This window comes from Ceratotherium simum, chromosome 5, assembly GCF_057802395.1.
Source record: "Ceratotherium simum simum isolate JZ-2026a chromosome 5, ASM5780239v1, whole genome shotgun sequence".
Classification (NCBI taxonomy): domain Eukaryota; kingdom Metazoa; phylum Chordata; class Mammalia; order Perissodactyla; family Rhinocerotidae; genus Ceratotherium; species Ceratotherium simum.
This window is the reverse complement of record NC_141904.1, coordinates 75074062-75086392: the sequence shown is the minus strand read 5'-3', so window position 1 is coordinate 75086392 and position 12331 is coordinate 75074062. Positions and strand designations below refer to the sequence as shown.

Sequence of the window (12331 nt, the reverse complement as noted above, 5' to 3'; positions counted from 1 at the left end):
CAGGGATAAAATATGAACTAGAGCTATCTGACTCCAAAGTCTACACTTTATCTGCTACAAGGCATTACAACTATCCGGGGTCAGGAGGATTAATGCTACCTCAGTCTGCCTCTGATTTGAAGCAGTGAGTTGTTAAAAATAAATCCAGATATCTAATAAAAGATTTGTATCTGGAATTTATAGAACTCAAAAACCAAACTCGAGTTAAAAAAAATGGGCAAAGGATTTGAATAGACATTTCACCAAAGACAACATATGAGTGGCTATTAAGCATAGAAAACATTATTCTTTGTTAATAGAAAAATGCAAATTAAAACAACAATGAGACACTATTTTACATCCACTAGAATGGTTAAAATAGAAAAACAGATAACAACAAGTGTTGGTGGGAATGTGAAGAAACTGGAACCACCACATCTTACTCATGGAAATGTAACATGGTACAGCCACTTTGGAAAACTCTTCAGCAATTTCTTAAAAATTTAAGCATAAACTTACCAGAAGATGAGTAATTCCACATTGAGGAACCTACAAAAGATAAGTGAAAATATATGCTGTTAACATAAAGACATGTTAGTGAATGTTCACAGCAGCAGTATTATTCATAAAAGCACCAAACTGAAAACAATCCAAATGTGTATCACTGGTGAATGGATAAACAAAACGTCGTATATCCATATGAGGAAATACTATTTAGCAATCGAAAGGAACAAAATATTAATCATGCTTCTACATGAATGGAACTTAAAGACAATATCCTAAGTGAAAGAAGTCAGATGCCAAAGATGATGCATTATATAATTGCATTAATAAGAAGTGTCCATACAAGACAAATTTATAGAGACAGAAAGGAGATAAATAGTTGTTTGAGCCTGGAGTGGGAATAGGGATTGACTGCAAACAGGTACAAGGGAATTTTTCAGGGTAATGGAAATGCTTGAAAACTGGATTGTGGTGATAATTGTGCAACTCTCTATATAATTGTGTGAATATACTATCAAATCAAACTCTTATAAAAGTGTATTTCATGGTATGTAAATTACGCTTCAATAAAGCTTTAATAGAAAGCGTAGACTTTAAGTGTGAACTCTTGGATAATCTACTTTTTATGAACCATTTTCAATATAAATCTGTCCTTTTTAAGCATTAAATCTGCAGGGGTTCTTCCCAGCAAAGCCTATTCTTAGAATTCACTTATCTTCTAAACCTATATCTAACTGCTGCTATAAGTAGGGTTAGGCAAAATCATTCTGTAAAGGAGACAGACAATAAATATTTTAGGCTTTGCGGGTCAGACTGTCTTTGATGAAACTATTCAACTCTGCTATTGTAGAGAAAAAGCAGCCACAGATAATACATAAAAGAATGAGTGACTCTGTGTTCCAATAAAACTTTATTTATGAGAACAATCAGTAGGCAGGATCTGTTCTTGAGCTACATTCAGTTAATAGCAGCTATAGACTAGTAACCTTTGACTTTCCAATAAAAACTGAAGTTGCAGTAAATTATATCCTTGAATTTGGAACTTCAGAAACCAAGTCCTCCAAGGATGGTAATTGTGCTCTGTCTGCTACTTCTGATCTGCTCTTTGTTAAAAAATTACAGGATTTCAAACCTAAAATAACAACAGCTATGAATTATTGAGTGCTGTCCAGTGGCCAGGCACTGTTCTAAGAAATTTACATTCATTATCTCACTTAGTCTTATCAACAACCGTATGTGGAAGGCACTGAGAGAAGTTGAGCTACTTCGCCCAAGATACAGGTAGAATGTGTTAGAATCAGGAGACATACCTAGGTGGTCTAATTCCAGAGGCCACATTTTTCTTAACTACTATGCTCTATTGCCTCTAACCATAAATTGATACCTAACTGTTTTTGAAGAACAAACTGTGGTTTCTGGTTTGTTGGGTAGGGAAGAGTTTCTTCATTAAAGAGGGTGGAAAAACATAAGCAGTTTACTATGACGTCTGAAAATGCAGATTATGTGCTATTTCCATTTGGAACAAATAACACTTAACACAAGTAAGATTTCAGATAAGTGAGCTTTGCTCCTAATTAAAGCACTTTTTATTTCTATGACAAAAGGGCTCTTAAGTTCAATTTTTTAAAAGAGATTGAATAGTGATCTCAATCATTAGTTAGAACTGAACTCTCTCTTCCACAGACTTCTTTGGATCAATCTTGCATATTTTTTGTTTCTGTCACATTGTACCTTAGTGTCAGCCACTCTCCCTCTGCAGATATACGTTATATACAATATCTTTCAAAACAGTGATTTATTTTGCTAGTTCCAGAATGAAGTAAAATGAAAACCATCAAAAGGCTGACTTACTAATTTTGTTTACGGAATGTAATTGGGGAGCTACTTTGCAAGTCACAGAGGAAGTGAAGCATTTCTAATTCAACAAGTTAATCCTGTGATTTCAGGGATTTGAGGAGAAAGGAAGGAACTATTTAATGCACTGCATGAGTAAGACAAGCATCCATGAAAATAAAAGGCTATTAAATTGTTCAAACGCAATATTAAAATAAAAAGCAGCAAGTTTGTGGATTAGGACAGAGTGATTTCAAAGAGAGCTGTACTGTTTACAAAGTATTATAGAGCTAGAAAGAGAACTAAGGCTAAAGCCCATAGGATATAATTCCAATGCATACTTTTTGGAGGTGCTAAAGCTTCCTGTCCTGTTATGATTACTTTAGAGACTGCAGTAGCCCTAGGCTTGCAGAGGAGGCTTATTGGTGAATAGTAAATTTTGATAACGACATAATCATGGAAGCTTATAGAACACTCACTATATGTCAGCTGGAGATGTCAAAGGGAAGGCAACAAGACAGGAACAGATATCTTCGGTCCTGTGTAAGCTTCCTTCCTGTCACTCAAACGCTTGTTTTGAATCTAAATCAAAACAGATAGTGTGGTATAATGGAAAGTGGATTGCAATTAGAGCCAGGAGATTTGAGTTCTAATCTTCTAATCTTAGATACACCAAGTATCATCTCTAATGATAATTAACAATAAAAGCTTTTTATTTTTAATGTAAAATTTAGACTGAGTGATCTCTAAGATTCTTCACAGATTTGTCATTCCAGGATTTGACTCTGCAATATGATTTTTAACCAAAAATGTGCTTTGACAGATATGTTGTTTTCTTCATAAACACTTGAGACACTCTATCTGAGAAGAAAAAGCTCCCTCTACTTTCCTTTATCACATTGTTTCTCTGCGTACTCATGATGTATAAGAACAACCAAGTCTTTATTGGCCATCTTTAGATTATCCTTTAAAAATGTTTAATCTCAGACTTGCCTTTTCCTCATCCTCATTATAATCGATTTAAAATATTGGGGAATAAAATTTCATGTTTAAATATAACCTTGGGCAAAGAATTCATTCTGACAAATAATATCACAATGACTTTGGGAAAGAGATTTTGAATGATCTATGGAATTACTTATGAGTGTTTATAACCATGGGTTGACCTGATATGATTCTTATGTAGACATTTTGTCATACTTAGGAATGATATATTGTTTTAAAAATAGATTATTACAGAACAGAAAGGCCCTTAATGTATTGTCCTAGTGTCTCATGTAACAAAAATTTTCTTGTATTCGTCTGGAATCATAATTATCATAAACAGTACAAAAATAACATTTCTCATTAAGATCCACCTTGAATTATGAAATAAAGTCCTTGCTTGTATCCCAAGAGACCCAATGCTAATCACATGGAGCAATTAATTTTGCAAAAGTTCAACCACCACAAAATGCTCTCTGCTGGCTGAGGGACTGTCAAAACCACCATGAAAAGATTTCCTTCATCCACCCTGTACAATATCATTATAATTAAACATCGGCAAAAAAAGAACATGTAGACTAAAGAGTATATAGGGTGATCTAAGGGTGTGACATTTACCATAGCTTTTCTTATCAATTCTCAAATCCACTTTGCTGTTATTTATTTCAGTCAAAAATGTTACCACATCGACATTCCACTTGCACATTTTTACCAAGGAAATTCTGCACTTGTTAATGAAATGTCAACTGCATCCATGTCAGCATGAGGTGAGAAACTTCAGATTTAACAGCATTAGAGTCTTGCTATGGGCATGAATTTCTTTGGATTCTATATAGCTTTTACTTTTTGTTTTAGAGAATTGGACCCAGGATATGGAAGATGCCTAGGACAAAAGCATGAGAAACGTAAAAGAAAGAGAAGCAAATGTGACAGATTTCATGAGTTGCCTGCAAGTTGCTTCCCTTCCCAGTTTTTTCCCTTCCTGTAACCTTTTACCTCACAACATCAAATAAAAACTTTTGCAAACAGTATTTCAGTAAACACTTTTAAAAAATCTATTTCTTTCATAGCCCCTTCAACTGATTTTGGTTTCTCTGTTTGGTTCTTTTTTTTCTTATTATTTGCTACTGTAAGTTGAGAAGTTTCTAGAATCTTGCCCCATAATTGAATCTTAGTACCTAAGGCTCCAACATTCAGTCCTGTAGTTGTCTTCTCCTCAATGAACACATTAAAAAAGCTATTAGCAGGGTGGTATTTATTTCATTTGTTTTTCATTTCTTTGTTTTCTTTTAACTCCTGTCATTGTTAATAAAGTTTCTATCTCTAGGGTCAAAATGTTTTCTTTTACTACCTGAAGTAATATTTTACTTCTATTTTATTGTAAGAGGATGAACTAGAGTATTCCATGTGGGAATAAACTGATTAAAAATTCTTTGTTAGAGAAAAAAAGAACAAATTCAACTTCCAAGGTAGATTTTAACCTAAAGCCATTTAACAAACTTAAATCTGGAGTTTTGAATGTATTCAGAATTAAGAGCTTGAGAAAATTATAGATCTTTGAAGGTCTCAGTTAAATGTTGTCTAATTTGAAAGTGGTTTCTGGAAATAAAAAATAAATAAAACCAAAAATCAAATAATAAAATATCCCCAAAATTCTAGTTCTGTGAAAGCAGGTCAGCAGCACTTAGTGAATAGGTCATAGGAACTCTAAAGTGGTTTTAACCAAGACAGCCTTAAGCTCTTCCTCAGCTTGACTAATATTTAGACAGATTTCTTCCTGATCTCCTTTTACTTAGGGCATTTACTTTAGAAAACTTTCAGTTGTAAAATTATTTCTCTGCCCCTTTGAGACATAAATCTTCTCCCAGCCTCTTGCCAGCTTTACAACCCAGGAATGCCTTTTTCACGTACCTGGGAGCCATCCCTTTGAATTGTAATCAACAAGGAGGATAGTGCCCCTATCTTCCAGTCTATGGGAGGGTAGGAGCCGAACTTCTATAAGCACCCATTAGCAAAGACAGATGGCCTAACCACATTGACCAAGCTCCCTTCTCCCCAGTGTTTAAAAATTTCCCCAGTTTTTATTTCAATGGAGTTGCATTCAATCTCTCTCCCCTGTTGCAATAGACCTGAATAAAGCCTTCCCTCTCTGTTTTAACTTGTTCAGTGCAATTTTTCTTTGAGAGTTTTTGTGGTTTTGTTGCATTTTCCTCTGCTTTGGCTTTCATTACTTTTTTTCTCCCCATATTCATTCCACTTGTCAATTAATAAGAGAGAAAAGAAGAAATAGCCCACATATGGCAAGTTGAGCAAAGTGGAAAATATTGGTGGTATGTTCTAAAAATAAAATTGAGAACTCTTCAATAATCCTGTTTCTGAAATAATTTTTATATAACAGAAAGCAGAACTGCCTTTCCCTCCAGCTATGTGTGATTAGCCATCTCCTGATCAAATACTTTCCTTCTACCCTGACATTTCACCTAAAACTCCTTATAAATCCTCAGATCTCACTTTACAGTTATTTATTCCTTCATGTGAAGGCACTAAAGTCTTTTCTTACAAATGTAACTGTTGTTTTGATGAGATAACCAATCATGACTCTAATCTGTCCTCAATGTGTAAATTTAAATTAGTTGTTTATGCAATCAAGGTTTTTAGGGACTGATTTACAAGACAAAAAGATTTTGATCATTCTAGTTGACCAACTTTGTGGAGTAATAGATACCAATAGGGTTGATGTAGTTCTGATTTGCAAAAAGGGAAGATGTTGAGCAGGATATTAATTCCCAAAAAATACTCTAGAAGAGACTGTTAAAGGGATGGTTGGTAAGTACAAAAAATATCTTCCTCCTTTACAAGGAGTGAAGAAAAATTACCACTTGACAGTTTTACAGATAAGATTTATGAAGTCTGTGAGGAATGAGTAATTTTTGTGCTATTTAAATTGGTAAATAGCATAGAAAAGAGAGAAAGCTCTTGTATTCATCTGCTAAATTAGCATAGCCACACTCCAAATCTGACCAGGTAGCAGAAAAAAGAAAGCCACAGATATACTTCATTTAAAAGAGAAATAAAACATAAACAAAATGAAAATAGCGGCATGTTTTCAAAAATACATCATGATTGAGTTTGTTCAAGAAATGCAAAGATGATTGAACTTCAGCAAAGTTACATTAATATAATTTTTGTGTTTATAGATTAAAATCAAAAGATTATCTTGATTTATATTGAAAACGCATTTGATTAAATTCAAAATATATCTTTATTTTAAAACATCTTTAACTGATTAGGAATGGAAGGATGCTTCCTTAACTTAACAGAGTGAGCAAACAGAAGCCAACAGTGAACATTCTTAACAGCACCCCACAAGAGGCATTCTCTTTATTTTTGACCCATTGCTCCCTAAAATGTGGTCTGGAATCACTGTGCCTTAGAAAGTACCCATTTAAAGTTTTGTTTTGTTTTGTTTCTCCTCAAAAACACATTATATTTTTTCAGAAATCTGGTCCCCATTTGGTCTCATTTGAAGAACCCCCTAAAATGCTAGACTTCATGTAAGATTCTGCCTTTTCCCCCCTCTCATTAACTGTGAATACTCTTTCAGTTTCTTTCTTGACACAGAAAGGAGTTATCAATGTCAGGCATATTCAGTCACTTATGGACTTTCAAGTCCAATACTTGCTCTTACCAGCCACTGTTTTCTCTTTCTTGCATCCAGATTTAAGTTATATATTATATTACTTAACAGAAAGTCACCATGGAACCTATGATCATATATCCTATCTTCTTATACCTCAACCCTTTTAGTCCACATTTGCTTACCATTTTCCTATAAAAATGATTTCTTTAACATCTACCGGAAAATAATACTTTATGTTTTAACATCCTGTTAATGCATTACTCTTTGATATTTTTGTCTGGAACTTCTCTCCTTTGATGCAGCACTTTATACATCTAATATTTGAGAATATTATATAGAATATTGTAATACTCATGCTACACTTCAAGCCCAACCCCCAAACCTAGTCCCCCATTCTCATGTTCCTAAAATGCCATTTGACAAAAAATGATGACTTCTGTCACTGCCATTTCAATGTCATTCTAGGAGAATAAGAAAACAAGAACAAGAAAAATATGGCAGAAACAAAGAAGGAGGGAAGAAAAGAAGGCCTTCTTCTTCTCTATTCTTAGAAGAGAAAAGAATAAAGGAAAGAAGGAAAGAAGGAAGGAAGGAACAGGAAAGAAAGAAAAGATAAACTTGAAGCGTGAAAAGAAAATTAAATTACCACTATTTAAAGATGCTATCGGGCCCGCCCCGTGGCTTAGCGGTTAAGCGCGCATGCTCCGCTACTGGCCGCCCAGGTTCAGATCCCGGGCACGCACCCACGCACTGCTTCTCCAGCCATGCTGAGGCCGCGTCCCACATACAGCAACTAGAAGGATGTGCAACTATGACATACAACTCTCTACTGGGGCTTTGGGAAGAAAAAGGGGAAAAAAAGGAGGCTTGGCAATAGATGTTAGCTCAGGGCCTGTCTTCCTCAGCAAAAAGAGGAGGATTGGCATGGATGCTAGCTCAGGGCTGATCTTCCTCACACACGCACACAAAAAAAGATGCTATGGCTTTTTAAAAAATAACAGAAAACAAAAACTATTAAAATAAGTTAAATATAAAAATATTAATAGTTTTTAGGTCAAAAATTACTTGTGGCACAACATAACAGTCATGAAGTGGTCCTTTCTCAATTCCCTTCCTTTCCTTTCCCTTTATTTGTTTTTATTTATTTACTTATTTGAGCAGTTTTAGGTTTATGGAAAAATTGAGCATAAAGTACTGAGAGTTTCCACATAACTTCTCACTACAGATTCCTCCAATATTAACATCTTGCATTAGTGTGGTACACTGGTGACAATTGATGAGCCAATATTGATCCATAATTATTAACTAAAGTCTATAGGCTACATTAGAGTTTACTCTTTATGTTGTACTATTGTACATTCTATGAGTTGACAAATGTATAATGACATGTACCCACCATTACAATATCACACAGACTAGTCCACTGCTGTACACACACTCCATGCTCCACCTCTTCCTCCCTCCCTCCCCTCTAACCTCTGGCAACCGCTCATCTTTTTACTCTCTCTATAGTTTTACCCTTTCCAGAATGTCACATAATCAGAATCATTCAGATTGGCTTCTTTTACTTAGCAATGTGCATTTCAGCTTCCTCCATGTATTTTTGTGGTATGATAGCTCATTTCTTTATATTGTTAAATAATATTCCATTTTGCGAATGTACCACTGTTTATCCATTTACCTATTGAAGGACATCTTAGTTGCTTCCAAGTTTTTGCAGTTATGAATAAAGCTGTTATAAACATTCCTGTGCAGGTCTATTTGTGGACATAAATTTTCAACTCATTTGGGTAAATACTAAAAAGCTTTTTCTTTATTTTTAAATTATAAAATGTAAGTGATAGCTCTTATAATGACACAATATAAAAAAGTTTTTTTTAAAAGTAAAAATTGAGAATCTTCCTAAGATGTATTTAGCATATTTTAAGGCATTAATTTGGTCCAATACTGTGTGGGAAAGATCAGACCTTCACTTGAACAGATAAGAAGACTTCAGGAGACCTAAGCCATAGTGGCAAAATCAGTGTGCTTTGGAAGTTTTCATTTAGTAAAAAACATCATCCCTATGTATCAGTGTATACTTCTTTAAAGCCACTATTGTGCTCTTAGTAACTTACTAACAACGAGGGAGATTTAAATATTTTATGATCTAAGTGGGCTATAAAACTTGTCAAGAGGTATAGATCAAGGGTGGCACCCCTAATTCTACTGTATGCCAGGCTTAACACTTTTTAGGAGTTGGAAATTTGGGAATTCCTTCTCAAATGTTCTTAGGAGATATTTCTCCTAACTTCTGACCAGATTAGTAAGGGAAGAGTGCAACCAAATTATTGCCTTTTCCTATTTGATTTAAATTTTAATTTGTTGTATGCCACCAAAGGATGTATTTTTTATATTACCCTGGAAAACCAGCAGATCTGGAATATCCAGAAAAACTGTAGTCTGCGAGAATAATAATTTACTCTTTTTGTTCCAGAATATTTAACAAACAATGCCCTCTTTCATTCTCAAAAGTGTCTCATTTTTGAAAATAAATTATATAGTCACCCTAGCATTAGGCAATATATATAATATATGCTTATTCTTTGTTATTATACAGGACTTCTGAATGTTTTCTGGGAATAAATCACTGAAATATCACCATACATCTCTATTCTGTTAATGATTTAATCTATTTTAAAACATTATACGATAATTTTAGAAAGGGTGGCCAGTACTCAAAAAAAAAAAAAAATATATATATATATAAATCACCTGGAATCACATCAACTACAGATAAGAGTTTGGTATGTATATTTTTCCAGAAAAGAATTGAATTTAAATGTACACACGTGTAAAAAAAAGAAAAAATAAAAAAAGAAACCATTTTTATTTAAAATAAATAAATAAATAAATAAATGTACACACGTGTATGTCCAAACTGAGTTTTGTTTTGAAAATTGTGGATCAGATTGTTTCCTATTTTTATTTAATATTATGCCATGAGCATCTTCTCGAGTGATGAACTATTTTCAAAAATAGGCAGTGTGATGGCTGCATAAGTATTCCATCATCCCAATATATCATAATGGAACCATTCCCCTGCTGCTGGAATCTTAGGTTTTTTGCAATAATTTATTGGAGTAAATAATAATCCAGGAATAGCCTTGTATTATTTTCTGCATCTCTAATTTCCTTAGTATAATATTTTAGAATTAGAATAAAGGGCTGTTGCTATATAGTATCTGCAAGCAAACAATTTCTAATTCTCTCCAAGTCATAGGATTTATGCCCCAAATTAAGAGAGAGATTGGAGAGTTGAATAACATATTTGAATAGTCACAAATCTGCCCCACAACTTCTTTAATCGGGGGCTGAGTTATTGAGATTATATTTGAATCATCTGTTTATATTCATATAATGAATCAGATAATTGCCTCCTATCCACTCTATTTCTGCTATGTAGGCCAAAGAGAATAAAGTAGAATTTCGTCTAAACTGGGGGTGAGCAGATATAAGAACATCTTGACTTGTGAATGCCAATTGCATCAGTGTCTTTGACAGATGGAAATGGGCCAAACTAAGCAAAATGATATTCATCTAGATTTCAGGTCAACCATACATTTGTCTCCTTTGGAGTAACTGTCTATTTGTATCATTTTCAGAACTATTGACTTAAAATCCATATGGCTGGCTATTTTCCCCTAGTCAGAAGGATCACATAAAACCTCCTCACTCTTTCTAGCCCTGCTCCATGAACTTCGGACCAGGTGGCTAACTCTTGTGATTTTACACATAGATATTTTATCTCTGTTTTTCTATTAAAAAGTACTTTGGTTTTAAATTTATTGTAGGCAATACAACAAGAAACCTAAATATAAAAATATCAACTGTGTTTACTACGGTGATAATATAAATCAGTGCCTTCCCAGACCTTTTTTGCAATTTATGTTCAATATGAATAAGGAAACTCTTCAAGTTCTTTTGGCCTAATTAGCTACATACTTTACAGATACCGGTTGGAGATGTAGAGACAAAAGTCAAACAGTTCATGTGACAGGAAGCGTTTAAATTCTTAGACATTTGTTGTAATTTAAAGGACTCTAAATTGTTTCCTTGAACTTTCATAACCTTCAAAAACATCCAGCTATCGCATAACAATATACTCTTTGACAAGGTTTTACTCCTTTTGCCTTTACGTATGAGAACCAAATACAGCAATATTTTGCCGTTTGAGAAAATAAGACCACAAAAAGAAAAAAAAAGTTATGAAAACATACCTTCAATCTTTTGAATAAAGCTTTCAATGCTACAGAAGAGAGTAAATCTTCATTTTAATTTGACTCAGCCTCTGTCTTCTCATCTGAGAACATAGATTAGAAATATAACTAGTAGAAGTATGGTTATCATTTCTATCAGAGTACTGATTTGTTGGTTTGAAATCTTGGGAGCTTCCTGGGTGAAGTCTAAAACTGGATCCCGTTTACGGAGGGCAAGGAGAGACCAATGAAAGAGGCAGACCACTCCACATTGGTAGGTGGCAGGTTTAATAAGCAAGGGAACTTACCTATGAAGCTTGTCTTGGGCGAGTAGATCTCTTCATCAGCCCACCAGAATCTTAAAAGTTTATACAGAGGCTTTAACTGGGTTCAGTCATGCATATTGTCCAGATGGTCTCAACAACACATCATTATCTCAAGGCTGCGTCCTTGGGGCAGCTTCTGCCGTCCGTGGGGACGGCAAGCAGAACGCACTTTTCAAGGACAGAGGGGGAGGTGAGGAGCCTCTGATTGCCTGTATCCTGCTCACGGGTCAACTGGCGGTGGCGTCCTCTTGATGACCTCCTCGCACATGGTTACACAAAATTACAAGTATCTTTCTGTATATTTGTTTTCTTCTCCCAGGCTGTAGGACTCTGGAAATAGAGATTATACCTTATTCACAGTTTTATAGTTCAATGCATTTAACCGCAGATCTTGCTTTTCAAACACTTTTTTGTATAATTTTCATATTAGAACCTAGTATGGGAATTGGAATGTAGTAGGTACTAATTAACAATCACCGAATGAATGAAATTAAAATTCAAGCTCACATTTATTGAGTATTAATTATTTGTGCCCCTCAAGGAATGAAAGTTATGAGACTTAAATAACATACTCTAGATACTAAAGGATACATTAGCTTTATAGTAGCCCTCTAAATATGAACTAGACTATAAGAATTCCATTTTTATCAAGAGGAACACAGGAAGAAGAAAATGTGACATGAGTGACTCAAGGCATAGAAGAATGTTGTGATAGGAAATTTAAAAAATAAGTTATTGAGACAAGAACTTTCTTCTTTAATAGGGATATTCATTCAATCATTAAATGTAATTCTATGTCAGACTAGAAACATGACATTGTCTCTCAC

General features: G+C 34.3%; 1 long non-coding RNA gene across 1 annotated transcript in view; it reads right to left on the bottom strand.

The window, feature by feature from the left end:
- LOC147917087 (uncharacterized) overlaps positions 1-11280 on the bottom strand; it is a 94476-nt gene extending 83196 nt beyond the window's left edge. The window contains exons 1-2 of the long non-coding RNA XR_015552366.1: positions 11200-11280; positions 499-528 (exon numbers count right to left, since the gene is read on the bottom strand). This is a non-coding gene — a long non-coding RNA (uncharacterized LOC147917087). The remainder of the gene's footprint in view (positions 1-498; positions 529-11199) is intronic.
- Between the last annotated feature and the right edge of the window lie 1051 nt (positions 11281-12331).